Genomic DNA, 17,063 nt, shown 5'->3' with positions numbered 1-17,063 from the left:
CTTGGAGAAGAAACATTAGCAAACAGCGTGACTTCTTGCTGGGAAAAGATTGGAAATCAGGCCTAGGAATACAGCTCCAAAACGAAGCCCCACGTGGGATTTAGACCCTGACTGTGTTTAATCCCCAGTGGATTTCCCTGTGGCTCTAGACAAGGCAAAGGTCTTTTCCTTTTCACTGGGTTACATCCAGAAAGTTGGTGTCCAAAGTCCTTTTTGGACAAATCACAACACTTCCTGATACTTGTTAACTCACCACAGGACTTTTTCTCTTGATTCCAAAAAGATGGGCTTTTGAAGTGTTAGTTTTAGTTTATTTTATCTATTTCTTGACTAACCCCATGATTTCAATCAAGAGTAATAATATAAACATGACTGATTGCTTAAAAATCCACCTTATGTCCTGAACCAACTTGGCTTTTATTAGCAAGACAGGAAAGAACATGACCTCTCTAATTGGTGTTAGGGTTGCATTTGCCACACTCCTTTCTCCCAGACTTTAAAGGAAGCATTCCCAATGATAGGACATAAGTTCCCCACTCTTTTTTGCTTAAGAAAAAGGAAAGCTGCCATCTTGGTAAGAGGCTTTGACTTCCTGGTTCCTGTCAGCAAAAATTGAGTTTGCAATTTAAGACAGCCTAAGTTTTTCAGTCTTTTTCCACTGCTAATTTCAATACAGATATTTTCCCTAAGTAGCTTACCTTTAATTCTTCTGTTTTGTTCTCATATTTAAGAAAATATTTCTATATGTGTATGAAGATTCCACTTTTAGGAAAAAAGTCAAATTCTAAGTTGATATGAAACCTGTTATGCAAATCATACAAGCCCAAGGATCAAGAGAGATAAACCCTTGAGCCTAAGAAGCATAGTTCGGTTGCTCCCTTCCTTCACTATTTGCAAGTATTTTCTGTAGATGGGCTTCCATGTAAGGACTGTGTTTTCATCTAACAGTGCTTGACACTAAGATATAGGACTTCTGGGGTAACAGCCTACCTGAGGGGAGCAGCATTTGCAAACATGTGGGGCTAATCGAAACTGGACAGGGTTGAAGATTCTTCTCTTGTTTTCTTTTAAACTTTCCATTTTAAAATAATTATAGACTCATAGGAAGTTGTAAAAATAGTACAGAGTCCTGTGTACACTTCATCCTGTTATATAGGTGTAGTAGAATATCAAAACTGGAAATTACGTTGGGGTATTGGTACTAGACTACAGACCTCATTTACTTTTCACTAAACAGGGTTCTTTTTTTTTAACCTGACCTATATTCATTTGTGTGTGTGTGTATGTATGGGTGTGTGTGTGTGTGTAGTTCTACATAATTTTATCCCATGTATAGATTTGTGTCACCACCACAATCAAGATACAGAACTGTTCCATCACCACACAAGAACTTTCTCAGGCTACCTACCTCTCTATACTCACACCCCTTCCCACTCCATCCCCCTCCCATCCCTAGTGACCAGTCATCTGTTCTCCATCTCTATCATTTTATTATTTTGAGAATGTTGTAAGAATGGATTCATAAATTATGTAAGCTTTTGAGATTGACTTTTTTCCCTAAGTGTAATGCCCTTGAAGTCTATTTAGGTTGTTGCGTGTATCGATAATTTATCCCTTTTTATTGTTGAGTAGTATTCCATTATATGGATGTACTAGAGTTTGTTCAACTATTCTTTCCCTTAAGGGCATTTGGGTTGTTTCCAATATTTTTCTACTATGAACAAAGTTGCTATGAATATTTATGTACAGACTTTTGTGTGAAATAAGGTTTTATTTCTCTGAGATAAATGCCCAAGAGTGTGATTGCTGAATCATGTGGTAAATACTGCAAAAAAACATTTTCCAGGGTGGCTATGTCATTTTACAGTCACACCAACAATGTATGGGACCAAGTTTCTCCAAATCCTTGCCAGCACTTGGCATTATCACCATTTTTAAAATTTCAGCTATTCTAATAGGTGTGTGGTGATGGCTCATTGTGATTTTAATTAATGAAATGTTTTCAGGCTCTTATTATTTTACTTTTTTTGTTCTAAATTATCATTCATTTTCTTTTGTTCTTTTCCCTCTTCCTCTTCCTCTTTTTCTTCTTCCTCCTTCACTTCCTCCTCCTAGTCACTTATTGAAGTATAATATACATACAGAAAAGCATAAGGGTACAGTTCTAGAAATTTCTCACAAAGTGAACACATACGTTAACCAGCATTCCAGTTAAGAAAAAGAAGATTTCTATCACCCAGAAGTCCCCCAGCCAAGGTAGATCCACTGTTCTGAATTCTAGCACTAGAGAGAAGTATTACCTGTTTTTGAACCTCATATAAATGGAATCACTCAGTATATACTCTTTTGTGTCTACTTCTTTTACTCTTAAGATTCCTCAAATATTCTCCTCATCCATCTCTAACAGTGACTGACTGCCAACTTTAGGCAGCAGATATTAGGAGAATATTCTCCAAGGTATGTTGTGGAGTTAAATATAAGGGTACCGAACCACACTTGGCTCCCTACTCACTTGGGCCTAATGTCAGCAGCCAAGCCACAGTACTTCTGACACCTGACAAACACCAATGACCAAATAATGTAGTGGGATGGTGATGATAATGGTGCAGCCTAAGTAAATTCTGAAATAGAAACTACTGAGCCAACCTCCTGTACTCTCCTCCTTCTTCTCCGTCCGTCTTTTCAAAGAAGCTGCTTGTAGGGATAGCTTTAGGAATGGGGAAGCAGATATTATCAAGAAGGAAACCTAATGAGTGGGAGCAGGGATCATACTTCCCTGAGGTGTGATGAACCACCACCACCGGCTTCTTGGTACCTCTCATGAAGTGGCGTTCCTGAGACCGTTTGGGTGAAGGTAGAGGAAACTGCCTGACCTGTCCCCTCAAACCCCTCCTCCCGCCTTTCATCACCAGTAGCACTGCTGCTGCTAGTCATAATTTGAAAACTTTTGTGTATAAGTAAGAGTGGATCAAGGGAAACTCTGATGGAAGTTCTTGCAGATGATAAAATTGTTCTTTGTTCCCAGAAAGGGGAAGCAGCACATTTGTGGTTATTTCAATCAAGATTAGTTCTGGCAGAGATAGAATAGGTATCTCTGAGTTTAATCCTTTCCTGTCTTCTTAATTTTCTGTTCCATCTGAAGATATCTGATATTGATGGTTGTGAAATCCTGACGTTCCCACCCTGAATTTGGTGCTATTATCATGAAGCATTTACTGTAGGCAAACTTAAAGCTATTAGCTGCTTTACACTGTGCTCTCTCCCTGTGAGGTATGTGGTGCCACTCTCTACAGAAGAGAAACTGACACTGAGAAGATAAGAAATTTTCCAAGTGACTCAGTTGGTAAGTGACGGAGTCAGGGCTTGACCCCAGGACTGACACGGAGAGCCCAACTCTCTGTGCAGCACCCTATGGCTCCCAGACCCAGTGAGTGGCTGAGCTGAGGTGAATCCTTAGCACCTTCCTTCTCTGGTTCCATATGTTCAATTGCAGAATGTTCTGTGGTGGGTCAAAGAAAGTTGCTGTCAAAAAATTGTCTAGGGGCCAGCCCTGTGGCCAAGTGGTTAAGTTTGTGTGCTCCACTTTAGTTACCCAGGGTTTTGCGGGTTCGGATCCTGGGTGCATACCTAGCACTGTTTGTCAAGCCACGCTGAGGTGGCATCCCACGTAGCACAGCCAGAAGGACCTGCAACTAGCATATACAATATCTACTGGAGTGCTTTGGGGACAAGAAGGGAAAAAAATTATCTGAATCATCTTAGACCTGTCTTTACTTACATGAGGCTCATTCATGCATATCCAAATTAGAAAACTGAAAATTATCAAAAATAACAACTAGCTTGTTACAGAAAGTGAGAAAATTGAGATGCTTACTATCATGTCCACAAATCAGATGATTGGGTTGAACATGTGGACAATGGAGCCTCGTACTGGCTGTAACCTCGTGCAGGTTACTTATTTTCTCTGTCTCTTGTTATTTTCATCTAAGTGGAGATAATTGTAGCTCTTATATATAATTCATGTAAAGAACTTGGGTAAAGACGAGTGCCTAGCATATAGTGAGTGCTCCATTCCTGTTAGCTTCCATCATCATCATCATATCACCTGGAGAATGTGGACAAGGATGTGGAGGTGATGGGAGTGGTCCTGAATGTGAACTGAGTGCAGGTTTCTGGGCTGAGATACCTCTGTAGTTAGCAGCTGCCTTTCTTTATTTTTTTTAATGCCTTTTTGGTGAGGAAGACTGGCTGTGAGCTAACATCTGTTGCCGATCTTCTTTTCTTTTTTTCCTCCCCAAAGCCCCAGTACATAGTCGTATATCCTAGTTGTAGGTCATTCTAGTTCTTCTATGTGGGATGCCACCACAGCATGGCTTGATGAGCAGTGTGTAGGTCTGCACCCAGGAACCCAACTGACAAACCCCAGGCCGCTGAAGCGGAGCATGCAAACTTAACCACTCGGCCACAGGGCCGGCCCCAGCAGCTGCCTTTCTAAGAAAATGCTAGTTGTTGAATTTTAGATTTGAAGCACACTTTAGCCATCATCCAGGCTGTTTTATGAAGAAGGGATCTGATGCATAAACAGTTTATTTAGGAGACTTGCTTAATCCTTGGGATATTTTAAATTAGCAGTTTCTTTTTGAAGAAAATTCAGATTTAGAGTTCAATGTTAATCTTCATTTTGAAAATATTCACTAGCTATCATGTTGTACCTTTCTCTTTACTTTTGGAATATAATAACATATTCAACCAATGGTACCAGGGCTGTGCTAGCAGTTTCATCCAAGCAAAATCGAATTCCATCTTACCCATCAGCTGGCTTCCTCCAGCAATAGGCCCTCTCATTCCCCAGTGCCTGACTGAGATGGTGTTCTTGGTGGATTCCAGCTCTAAGAAAGGTGATTGTTATTTTCATCTGTTAAATGGAGATAATTGTAGCTCTTATACATAATTCATGTAAAGCACTTGTGTAAAGACGAGTGCCTAGCATAAAGTGAGTGCTCCATTCCTGTTAGCTTCCATCATCATCATCATATCACCCTTGTCCCTGGCTGTAGATTTGACATAAATTCCATGGACACAATATGTAAATCATATGGACATCGTCTGAGAAGAGTCTGTCTCCTCTGGTAGCTCTTTAGGATAAACTGAAAACTTCTGAGCCTGCTTGCCTCTGGCTCCTTCGTTTTAAATCCTGGAATTTCCAAGGTTATGACAAAGTGAGTGTGGGGCAAGAGGGATGATTGACACTTGTTACATTGCTCTGGATTCACAGGTATTGACTCTGGCATAATTTAACTGTTGAGTGAGAGGTGCTTTATATAAACTGATTAAATCCATGCTTTGCCAGAACAGAACCTCTACCCATGTGTTGGCAGTAGTTATCTGGCCTGGATTTTAGGAATTGTCCTGATTTCTAATGTTGTGTCTTGTTGTCATTCCATGTGCCTGGAGTTTAGGACTTCCACGTGAGATACAGGCAAAGAACCGTTCCCTCCTCTCACCAGAACTGAAACTCTGAGGCTATGAGTCTGGAGCTTCTGGCAGCCAATGTGCTTCCATGAGGAGAAAGCCAGCCTGAGAAACAAACCTGGAAAGCAGAGTCAAGAGAGGAGAGAAAGTGAGTCCTGATGCCGTCATCTGAGGCAGTGTTTTCAGCCACACCCGCAGTCAGCTTTCCCCTGGACTTCTTCTGTTTCAAGAGCTGATACATTTGACTTTTTTACTTGAGCCAGTTTGAGCTAATTTCTTTCCTTATAAATGAAGGAGTTCTGAGTGATACAAGCTGACTGCTAGGTTGGTTTTGCATGCCCTGTGTAAAGTTCTTGCTCTTTTAAATTTCTGTGAGGTCAGGATTGGTTTCTAGAGACTCATCGTCTTCCTTCTGCTCTGAAGTGTTACTACAGTTCTTCACGGTATTTGATGAAGTGATCCCTTGCCGGTGCATTTGCGGTAGTATCAGGTCGCAGATTCCACCTGCCATGGCTGGCGTAGAGGGTAGGGGGCAGGAGCTGTGTTTTCTGATCCCACTCCATCTGCTGGAAGTTGTGCTGGTAGGGCTTCTCTGCATTTGCGCGCTGGCGCAGCTGCTTGGCAAGCCACTGGTGCACGCGCAGGCAGGGCCTCCGTGCTCCGCTGGGGCTCCTTCTGGTGCTGGAGCACTGCTCTCAGCAGAGGACTGGCCAAGCTGGTGCCCTGGGTGGGAGGGGAGGGTCATTTTCTTTTGGGGGCATGCAGGATCTGAGCCTGTGAGCTGCTGTGCTTGGTAGGGGCTCCTTCATGGGGGCTGAGCTCCACCACTCAGTGGGGAGCATTCCCAGAGGCAGCACTAGCAGCTCGGTGGGTGCTCCCAGGGGCCGGGCTACAACTTGAAAGCATTTGCCAATTCTTGCTCTTTTAGAGAAAGGAGAGGGAACCTACAAACCTCTAGTCACAGGAACCTTTGCCGAGAAACAGACTAGTGGACACCAGGCATGGTCAGTGGAGACAGACCAACTGGAACCCAGGATTAAAGTCAGTCCTGAAGAATTGCCAGAATGTATTGATTCAAAGTAAGGCTTATTATTTTTAAGCATCTGTGATCAATTATTTAAAGTATTTGGGAAGGCTGCAAAGTGTTCTCAGGATAAGAAAACAAACTTTGTAGTTGAAGCTTAAGAAAGTGTTTCATTTCTTTGAGCCTCAGTTTCCTCATCTGTAAAATGGGCATATCCACAGTGCCTATCTCAAATAATTATTAAAGGCACATAAACACTCAGGTGAGGATATCTAGTACATCCTCAATAAATAGAAGCTATCACCATTAACGCTCTGATTTTTTTCTTCTTGGATTGTGTGATGTATCATATTATATCCTTGATCCAGAATTGAGTCAAAATAATGTAAGCTAGAAGTACAAACTCTCTAGAAAGAGGATATTAGGTGTATTAAATACTCCTTTGGCTGCCTAAGATTTCTTTGCTAGCCCTTCCAAGTTGGTAGGTAAAGGGAAACCTAAGTACTAGTTGTTTTCTTATTTTTAGTGAAGGACCAAATTAGCCAATGGTGTTCCCCTCTCTCAGTTAAAGGCTACTATAAGTGGTCAGTACCAGTACTTTTCCTAATGGAAGTAAGAGTTCAGGCCAAGCTTTACCTCCTGCACACTTGAAAAAAAACAAAATTGGGGCCAGCCCAGTGGCCTAATGGTTAAGTTTGCACACTCCACTTTGGTGGCCCAGGGTTCAGGTTTTGGATCCCGGGAGCAGACCTACACACTGCTCAGCAAGCCATGCTGTAGTAATGTCCTACATAGGAAACAGAGGAAGATTGGCAACAGATGTTAGCTCAGGGCCAATCTTCCTCACCAAAATAAAGAAACAAAAGCAGCTCCTTTCAAAAATAAAACAATCACACTAATCAAAAAGCTTGATCCAAACTAACCTTTATTTGGTACTATGTGCCTAGCACTATGCTAAACTTTCTTTGTGAACCAGCTTGACTCCATCACAACTCTGGAAAATAGGAACTCTTATTACCCTGTTACAGGTGAGAAAACTCAGACTCAGAAAGAAAGGACTGTTGAAGGACACATGGGTGGTGAGTGGTGGAGCTGGGAGGCTAGCCCAGGCGGCCTGCCTCCAGAGCCTGCGCTTTTAGCCACGGCACACACTGTTTCCTTGCCTGTGCACTCTCGAGTCTAGCAGGATGGGAGTTCTTACCCTCTAGATTCCCAGCCCACATTTGTTCACTGTAGGTCCAAGAGCTCCAGGAGACCTAGTTCCCAGGAGTCAGTGCCCCCAGGATCACCCAAAAGGCTGATAGTGGGGTTTTCCCGCGGCAAGCTGCAGACTGTGGGGGCAGAACTGAATCACTCTGAGGAAAAAGGATGTCTTCCTGGGAAAAACTATTACAGTCTCATTATATCTGCTTGTTGCTCTGTAAATTTGGAGATGCCTCATTGTGGAAGGACAATCACTCCTTCCTAATGAACCACTCAATAATTGATTTGATTACATGTGGTTAATATGGGAACCAGATGTGGGTAAAAAGTATCTACTCTTTTTATTTTTTTAAATACAATGCTCAAAGGGGGAAGTAGGTTTACTTGAAACAAATCATTTATTTATTTATTTGCTTATTTTTAATTTTTTTGAGGAAGATTAGCCCTGAGCTAACATCTGCTGCCAATCCTCCTCTTTTTGCTGAGGAAGACTGGCCCTGAGCTAACATCCATGCCCATCTTCCTCTACTTTCTATGTGGGACGCCTACTACAGCATGGCGTGCCAAGCGGTGCCATGTCCGCACCCGGGATCCAAACTGGTGAACCCCAGGCCTCTTAGGAGCGAAATGTGCAAACTTAACCGCTGTGCCACCAGGCTGGCCCCACAAATTATTTATTTTATGTGAATTTTGTATTGATAACATGACTTGTTCTAAGATGAATTTAAAACAGTGGTAGTGAACACCTTCTACCACCCTCACCATCCCTGAAGTTTCCTCTATCACTGTGATTGTTATCTGAGGTCTTTGTTGTTGCTGTCAGATGTTGTCATTGACTTGACTTGTCTCTCTGTGATTTGCCTGTGTGTGGTATGTGTGTGGGTGGGGAGTGTGTGACTTGGTAACAATAGAAATTACAGAAAGATGTGAGCAGAGATTGAAACAGTATCCAGAAAACAAATACTAATGATCCTCATCACACAGCAATGGCCAGGGCGTGGTTGCTGATAGTCAGGGCCACCACATTGTACAACACCAAGGGCTCCATTTGCACTAAATTCAGACATTCAAGTTTCCCTGGAAGCCAAATGGGCCTGTGCTGGGTGACTATGGAGAGGGAAAGGCTGAAAAGTAGGGGGACATGTATTGCTTCTTGGCTGCCCAGAATTCACTTACTCTATTTCTAACAGCTTCCGACATTCACCAGGAATCTACCCTTCTCCTACTCTCAATGCAAGCAGAGCTCTAAAGGTGGCATGTGACCCTAGTCTGACTAATCAAAGCTTCATATTTACTTTACTGCAGAGAGGGATAATGACAAGCCACTGGGACTCCATGCTCCTTTGCTGAGACTTCTGAGATAGACCTTGACCTAGGGACTTCTCAGCCTGGGTACAAGGCTGACCTGCTTCTCCGAAGTTCCTGAGCTTTGAGGACCCAATTGTAAAATCATTTTGACTCGATCAGACCTAAAGCTGGGAAGGGACACTATGCAATGGCAGGAATACAAGTTTGTGGTGAGTTGGAGGCATATATCTCTCCATAATAAATGAGCATTGTATAATAGGGACCAGTGTTAATAGCAGAAGAGTGTTAGGCAGAGGAGTTTGGGGAATTGCATCATAAGACAGTCTGGATCTGAAATCTGCTGGAGGATTCCAAGATTCAAGATGTGATGTATCTCCCAAGTCGCAATAAGCTCCCCCAAGCTTTCACGACTGCTATAGTACAGGCCTTGGCTGTATTCTCATTCCTTCAGCCAGCAGAATGTCTTCACGACAAAAGATTTAGCCATTGCTCTTTCTGCAGTCATCTGGAGTCATCTCCAGTCTTTAAGGCATCTTGATTATTGTTTTTTCCATCTCCCATCTTTTCTCCCACCACCATGACCAGACTCGGCATTGCCTCTGGCAAAGAAGTTTACATTTCCATTCAGTACAACGCTTTGAACTCTTTCAAGAAGAGATATATATCATAGAAATCTAGTAAAAGAATGAACTCTTGTGACAGACATTTGGTAATTTATTTTCAATTTTTTTTTCTATTGTGGTTTGGAAACCTGTTCTGTTGAATCTGTATGTACTAGTAAGCATCAGCCAGGACTCAAGGAATCATATTTCTATTGTCACAGTCATGACTTATCTCCCATTGTATTTACTCCTCCCTGTATTTTGTTGCCTGACATTCTGCCTGCAGCGTCTGACTAACTCTGCTGAGGGAAAACTATCTTACTCAGCTCTATTCATCATTCTTCTTTTCAGGCTGTGCTAACAATAAAAAAAAAATCCTCAAACACCCTGTGTGGTAATTGGGTATAATGTGCCACCATATATGGGGCTCAGAAGTTTAGAACTTCCCTAGGTGCAAAGGACTCAAGAATGATTGTGGATTATACCTGGGGATTTCTATTTATGTCATTCCAAGAAAGGTGTGTTTTCCCAGGCTCTGAGTCTGACTTTTCTCTACTTACTGAGTGCTTACTGTAGGCTGTGTTACTCGTTGGCCTCTATATTACCTAGTTGCTTTAGTGCTGTGATAAATTAATTCAAGATGTACTTGAATTGCTGAACATAATAAGTATTCTCATAAACCAGATATTTGGGCTCTGGTGGTAAATCAGAGAGCAGAGACAGGCACTGGAGGGTGCCCTCAGCACTGAGACAGGAACCCACTCTGTGTGAATTGGTATTGGGGAGTATTTCTTTGGGATAGCCTGGACAGCAGCAGAAGAAAAAAGCTGCTCCTAGCTATATTTTCCTCATCTTTACAGAGAGATCTTCAGCTATTGGCCCTGCCTTTGGCCAGAAGACAGTCTCAGGATTATTAGAAGGGGAAAGAGGATGGGGGAGATAGAAACAGCAAAAGTTCTGTTTTCTCCAGAACGGTAAAACCTAGCCATAAAAATACCGAGCGAGATTCTTCTATGGCTCTGTACTCCCTCTTGTGGTGATGTGGTGCCACTGTCTTCTAACCATCAAAAACCGTCATGTTTCAGCCTAAGGCAGAAATCACCAGGTGGTTTAACATGAAACATATTTAGGTTGGATGTAATGATCCAGTAAGATGAAGGTAGAGGGTGGATGCTGCCTTTGGACACATCTCTCAGAGAGTTAAGTACTTCGGCTGTGAGAAGCTGTAAATAAGCATGTAGATCCACTGTAATCACCAAGAGATGGTCTCACAAACACCTTTTGCACCAAATGTTGGGCTAGTATGGGGATTTTATGATCTGGGGAGGAAGAAAGCATCAACTTTTCACCCTTCAATTCCATCTGAGGATAAATAATAGAAATTTTCCCTATCAAAAATAAAAATGTAGGATCTGAATTCAGATATACATTCCAGTGATATATATATATATATATAATGATATATATCTCATATGTATGATATAAATGATATATATAATGATACGATATAATAATATATATTATTATATATAATGTGATATAATATGTGGTATAATATATGTAATAATACTGAAAGCAATTTATTTATTGGATATTTCATCCTCTATTATATACTCCACTCTCCAGCACAGAGAGGACTGGAACAAATGACATGGTTTAATTGGGAGGTCCCTTTTTGTAAACCTGAATGGGATAGGCATCTGTTCAAGAAAAGGTGGCAGAAACAGATTCTGTTTCTCTAGGAAAATGAGAAGGCAGCAAGTTTTAAAGTGCTCTGCGTGGCTTTAGGATTATTCAGTATAGGGCCAAGTGCATCCATTGTGTTGCTCAAGAGTTTTCAGTGCTTTGGTAAATTATGCTACATCAAAACAAGAGTAGAGACTTTTCAGGCACAGACTCTCTAATGGGCATTCTTTAACTGGCCTTGCTGCTTCAGCATGGTCAAGGTAGCTGTAAACATTGATCTCCTGGTGTGGTAGGCAACCTCTAAGATGGCTTTCTATGATCCTCTCCTCTTGGTACTCACACCCTTGTGTAATCTCTCCCCTTTGCGTGTGGACTGAATTTATTGACTTCTAGTGAATTGAATGCAGAAGCAATGGGATGTTACCTACAAGATTAGGTTACAAAAAGACTATGGCTTGCCAAAACTTGGAAGCAATCATAAGTAGGTGAATGGATAAATAAATGGTGGTACACCCAGACAATGGAATATTATTTAGTGCTAAAAAGAAGTGAGTTATCAAGCCATAAAAAGACATAGAGGAAATGTAAATGCATATTACTAACTGAGAGAAGCCATCTGTAAAGGTTACAATACTGTTATTCCCAGTATATGGCATTCTGGAAAAGACAAAACTATGGAGACAGTAAAAAGATTAGTGGTTTCCAGGGGTTGGGGGAGGGAGGGATGAGTAGGCAGAGCAAAGAGATTTCTGAGGCAGTGAAACTATTTGTCTGATACTATAGTGGTGGATACACATCATTATCCATTTGTCAAAACGCATAAAATGTACAACATCAAGAGTGAACTCGAATGTAAACTATGGACTTTGGGTGATGATGAAGTGCAAATGTAGGCTCATCAATTGTAACAAATGTACCACTTTGGTGGAGGATGTCAACGATATGGGAGGTTGTGTGTGTGTGTGGAGGTCGGGAGTATATGAGAACTCTCTACTTTCTGTGCAGTTTTGCTGTGAACCTAAAACTGCTCTAAAAATAAAGTCTATTAAAAAAGGAAAAAGACCATGGCTTCTGACTTGGGTGGCTTCTGCTGCTCTCTCATTTGCTTTCTCTGAGGGAAGCCAGCTGCCATGTTGTGAGCAGCTTTAGGGAGAAGCTTATGTGGCAAGGGATTCATGTCTCCAGTCAACAGCCAGCAAAGACCAGAGGTCTACTGATGGCCACAGGAATGAGCTCGGAGTGGATCCTCCCCCAAATGAGCCTTGAGATGACTGTAGCCACAGTAGACACCTTGATTTCAGGCTCGTGAGAGACATTTTGAGGGACTCTGAGCTTGAAGTCCCCAGCTAAATGATGCCTAGGTTTCCAACCCACAGAAACTGAGAAAATAAATAAATGTTTGTGATTTTAAGCTATCTAGGTTTTCTAGTAATTTGTTGTGTAGCAGTAACTAGTATTAAGCCACCTTTCATATACAAATATTGAAGAGACTCTTTAATATTCAGAATTAGATGAGAAGTACTAAATTCATGGTTCATACTAGGAACTCTACACATGGTTAAGCATAAATATATCCAACCATCTGTGAGTGTAAGTTATAATCGCTGTGTTGTTCTGGAGTAAACTTTCAATCCCTCCTCATAAAATAAAGAGAATTAACTTTTACTGAGCACTTACTATTTACTAGGCACTTAAATGACATCTTTTAGAAGAAGATTAAAGTACTTAATTTATCTAAGTCTACAGAGATAGAAAGGGAAAGAAAAGGGACTAAAATTGAGCTGTCACTTTCAAGTAAAAGTAACTTGTATCATTCTTTCCAGAACTTTTCTTTGCATTTGCTGAATTCTGTATTCTCCATTAATCTGTGTTAAATAGTTAGACCTGCCCCACAGTCCACAATCACAGTGGGATAGTTTATACATACTTTTCTCAGTAACTGATAGAACAAGAAGGCAAAATATCAGTAAGGATATAAAAGACTTGAAAAATATGATCTACAAACTTTAATGGCCACATATAGAATCCTGAGCCCCAAACTGCAAATTACACGTTCTTTTCATATACACATGGAATCTTTACTAAAATTGACCATATCTAGGTCATAAAGCCAACCTTGATATATTTAAAAGAGTTGAAAACAGAGTATGTTCTCTGATCATAGTGCATTAAGCTGAAAATCAACAACAAAGAGATTACTAGGAAATCTCCTTATGTCTGATATTAAGAAATATACCTTTAAATAACTCATGCATCAAGAAAGAAGTAATAATAGAAATTAGAAGGCATTTTAAACTGGAAAAGGTCAAAATTTTCCAGGAGTGCATGATAGGAAAAGAAAACAAGGTTGTGGATTATAACGATGAGTCATGGAGTCTAAGCAAGACAGAAATGAAGAGAGAGGAACGATGGGTATTGAGGGAGCCACAAGAGTCACCCATTGGAGGTCATGATGATAGAGAAGAATTCCACAATGGGAGTACTTGAACTGGAAAGGTAGAATGTTTGGACGTGAGATTTCAGAAGTGGTAAGTGGTAATGAACATGTTCAGCACATGTCCATGGGAGAAAATGCCAATAGCTGATTGGATTAAAAAACAGTTTCTGGAAGGGAGAGCATTAAGTAACTAAGAGGCAGGGCAATTGGATGGATCATGTGCATGGATTCTGAAGTCTCCACACGGAATGAAAAGAGGTGAAGAGTAAGGCAGCAGGAAATAAACTACGTGATGCATGAGGGGTGGTGAAGAGGAAGTTGGAAGATTGAAAGCAAAGAGATATGAAAGTGGGTGGTAAATCCCAAGAGACTCAAGTGTCAAAGGAGTAGGTGTAAGACGTAAGCCAGGTTTACTCCTAAGGCACATTCCATCTAGTACATTCTGTAAAGAAAAACAAAAATGGTAGTAGCTCGCCACATACTGAAAATGCACAGGATTATCAGTTGCCCACTGGGAGAAACCAGCCAAGTTCTGACTCCTTATGTGGGTTTTCTCAGCCTCACGGTGCAGTTTTACTTAGCCCGCCTCTTCTCGGTATGCTGAACTTCTTCCCTAAGATGACCGTCTCAACACACATGACTGTTTGTGGTTTCTTTAAGGGAGATATACATCCTTTAACTCAGGTTTGTGTCTAAAGCAAGCTTCACAAGCTGCACAAATACTGCTTTCTTTAGCATCATGCATCTGCTTGTAATTGAGTGGGTTTTCAGCTACATACTACAGGGGATTTTATGGAGCTTAAATTATTTTATTTTTTAATTTTTAAAATTTTTTTCTTTTTTGAGGAAGATTAGCCCTGAGCTAACTACTGCCAATCCTCCTCTTTTTGCTGAGGAAGACTGGCCCTGAGCTAACATCCATGCCCATCTTCCTTTAGTTTATACATGGGACACCTACCACAGCATGGCTTATGCCAAGCAGTGCCATGTCTGAAACCAGGATCCGAACCGGCGAACCCCAGGCCTCCGAGAAGCGGAACGTGTGAATTTAACCACTATGCCACTGGGCCGGCCCCTGGAGCTTAAATTAGGTTTTCTAGTAATTTGTTGTGTAGCAGTAACTAATATTAAGCCACCTTTCATATACAAATATTGAAGAGACTCTTTGATATTGAGAATTAGATGAGAAGTACTAAATTCATGGTTCATACTAGGAACTCTACACATGGTTAAGCATAAACATATCTAACCATCTGTGAGTGTAAGTTATAATTTATCTACGTCTACAGATAGAAAGGGAAATAATTATTTTTAAAAGCTATCCATTTGTATAATTACACAATATATTTTCATGTGAAAAACAGATAAAGCAAAAGTCCCCTTGATCACTGCCGCGGTTCCTGACTCAGCTCCAGAACGAACCAGTCATCAGGTGGTGTGCTCCTCCTGGGTTTTTCTCTGTGTGTTCACACTCTCATAAGTGTACAAAGGGGAATCTGTAGTTTTGCATATCAGATCATTTTACTCCCCTGATTTTCAAGGGTTTCTCAATATAATTAGAATAAAATCCATACTCCCAACTGTGGCCTACAAGACTCCACACAATCTGGTCCCTGCCTACCTCTTTGACCTCCTCACGTGCCAGGAGGTACGAAGGTGTTCTCCCACAGGGCCTTTGTATGTGCTGTTCATTCTGCTCAGAAAGCTCCATCCCAATAAATGCTTGACCAGTTCTTTTCAACATTCAAGTCTCAGATCATAAGCCTTTCCTAGCTACCCTCTCTAAATTAGTACCTCCCTCCCTTCTTCACTTCTAATCTCTTTTGAATCCCATTGCCTTGTTTCAGACAGCAGACCTACATCACTGGAATTTGAATCCTTATTTCACTACATGCTAGCTAAGTTATTTAACCTTTTTGTACTTTAGCTTCCTCATCTGAAAATGAGGATAATTATAGCACCTACTTTATAGATTGTCAGGAAATCAAATGAGTTAATATTTGTAAAACACTAAGAAAGTGCCTAGGACAAACATATCTGTTTGATAAATTGATGAATTTTTTGCTTAGCACTTGCAATTATATGGAATCATTTATTTATTTGTATGTTTATCCTCTCTCCTCTCTAGAATGTAAGACTACATTCTACAAGTGCAAGGACCTTATCTGTTTTGTTCTCAGCACCAAGAACAGTGCCTGACTTATACCGCCCTTAATAAATAAAGGTTGAACGTATGAATATTCAAATCTTACCTCCTGCATAGACGTCTGTGAGAACAAGAGCTAAGTTTAAAATGGAAAACATGGTCCTGCTTTTATTAAAAGCTTTTGACTTTTATACACTGGCCACCACTAGATGCTATCACTCTATTTTGTGCTGTTACACTAGAACGGATGTAACTCCTGTAATACCTCCAAAGTAGGATTAACCCAACTGCAATTCTCTTGTGTCTCTTACCTTTCCAAAGAGCACAGGATATATAAGGTCAGTGTAGCAGCAGCCACATTCCCATATTTAGAAAAACACTAGCAGCAGTTATCACAAGCAAAAATGACTTTCCAAGATTCCAGCACAATCCAGATCTATATTGCAGTTGCCAGCCAATTCATTTAGGATTATCTGGGGGATGGAGAAAAGAGAAAAGCTTCTCATTTGAGCTTATCAGACTACAAGTCACACGTGCCAGTTGGCCAGAGTCTGTGAACCTAAACTCAATCGGGAAAAATCTTCTGTGAAGAGGTTAGTTGTGCTTCCATATGCTCTTCTTGTAGAAACCCAAGGCTTTCTCCAGCTGTGTTGGTAGCTATTGTCACTACCAAGATGGTGCTTCAGAGTCCCAGGGAAGGCACATTGACATAAACTTTCCTACTCAAAAAGATGCATAAATATTTCTTTCCTGTAAATATTTTCTTGCTGCATCAGGTCCAACTTGGGTCATCAATCCAAGGCTAATGAACAAGATAAAGGAGAAAAAAAATCAGCAAAAAATCCATTAGATTTCTACCTACTAAGCTAAGCTTGAGAAAAAGCCAGGTCTGAAGTGCTTCATTCTTGGCGCTAGCAAAAGGTCTGAAGTTCATGCAAAGTACAGCTGCCTTTGCAGTACAGGGTTCTCTAGAGAGCCTTCACGTGACCCCAGAAATTTCTGTCTCCACTCAAGCCTTGATCCTGACACATGCAGTATGAGTTCCTGGAAAGCCTGTGTTGATTCCCAAAGGCAGCTGTTTTCGTATTAAACTCGGCTACTGTGGTGTACAAGAGCTAAATCAGCCTGGGCAGCTGCAATCTCAAACCAGCTGCAGCTCAGTGACAGCTGACAGAATCCCTAAAA

The sequence above is a fragment of the Equus asinus genome, chromosome 9, assembly GCF_041296235.1.
Source record: "Equus asinus isolate D_3611 breed Donkey chromosome 9, EquAss-T2T_v2, whole genome shotgun sequence".
NCBI lineage: Eukaryota > Metazoa > Chordata > Mammalia > Perissodactyla > Equidae > Equus > Equus asinus.
The sequence above is the reverse complement of the archived record's forward strand: the minus strand, read 5'-3'. Positions refer to the sequence as shown.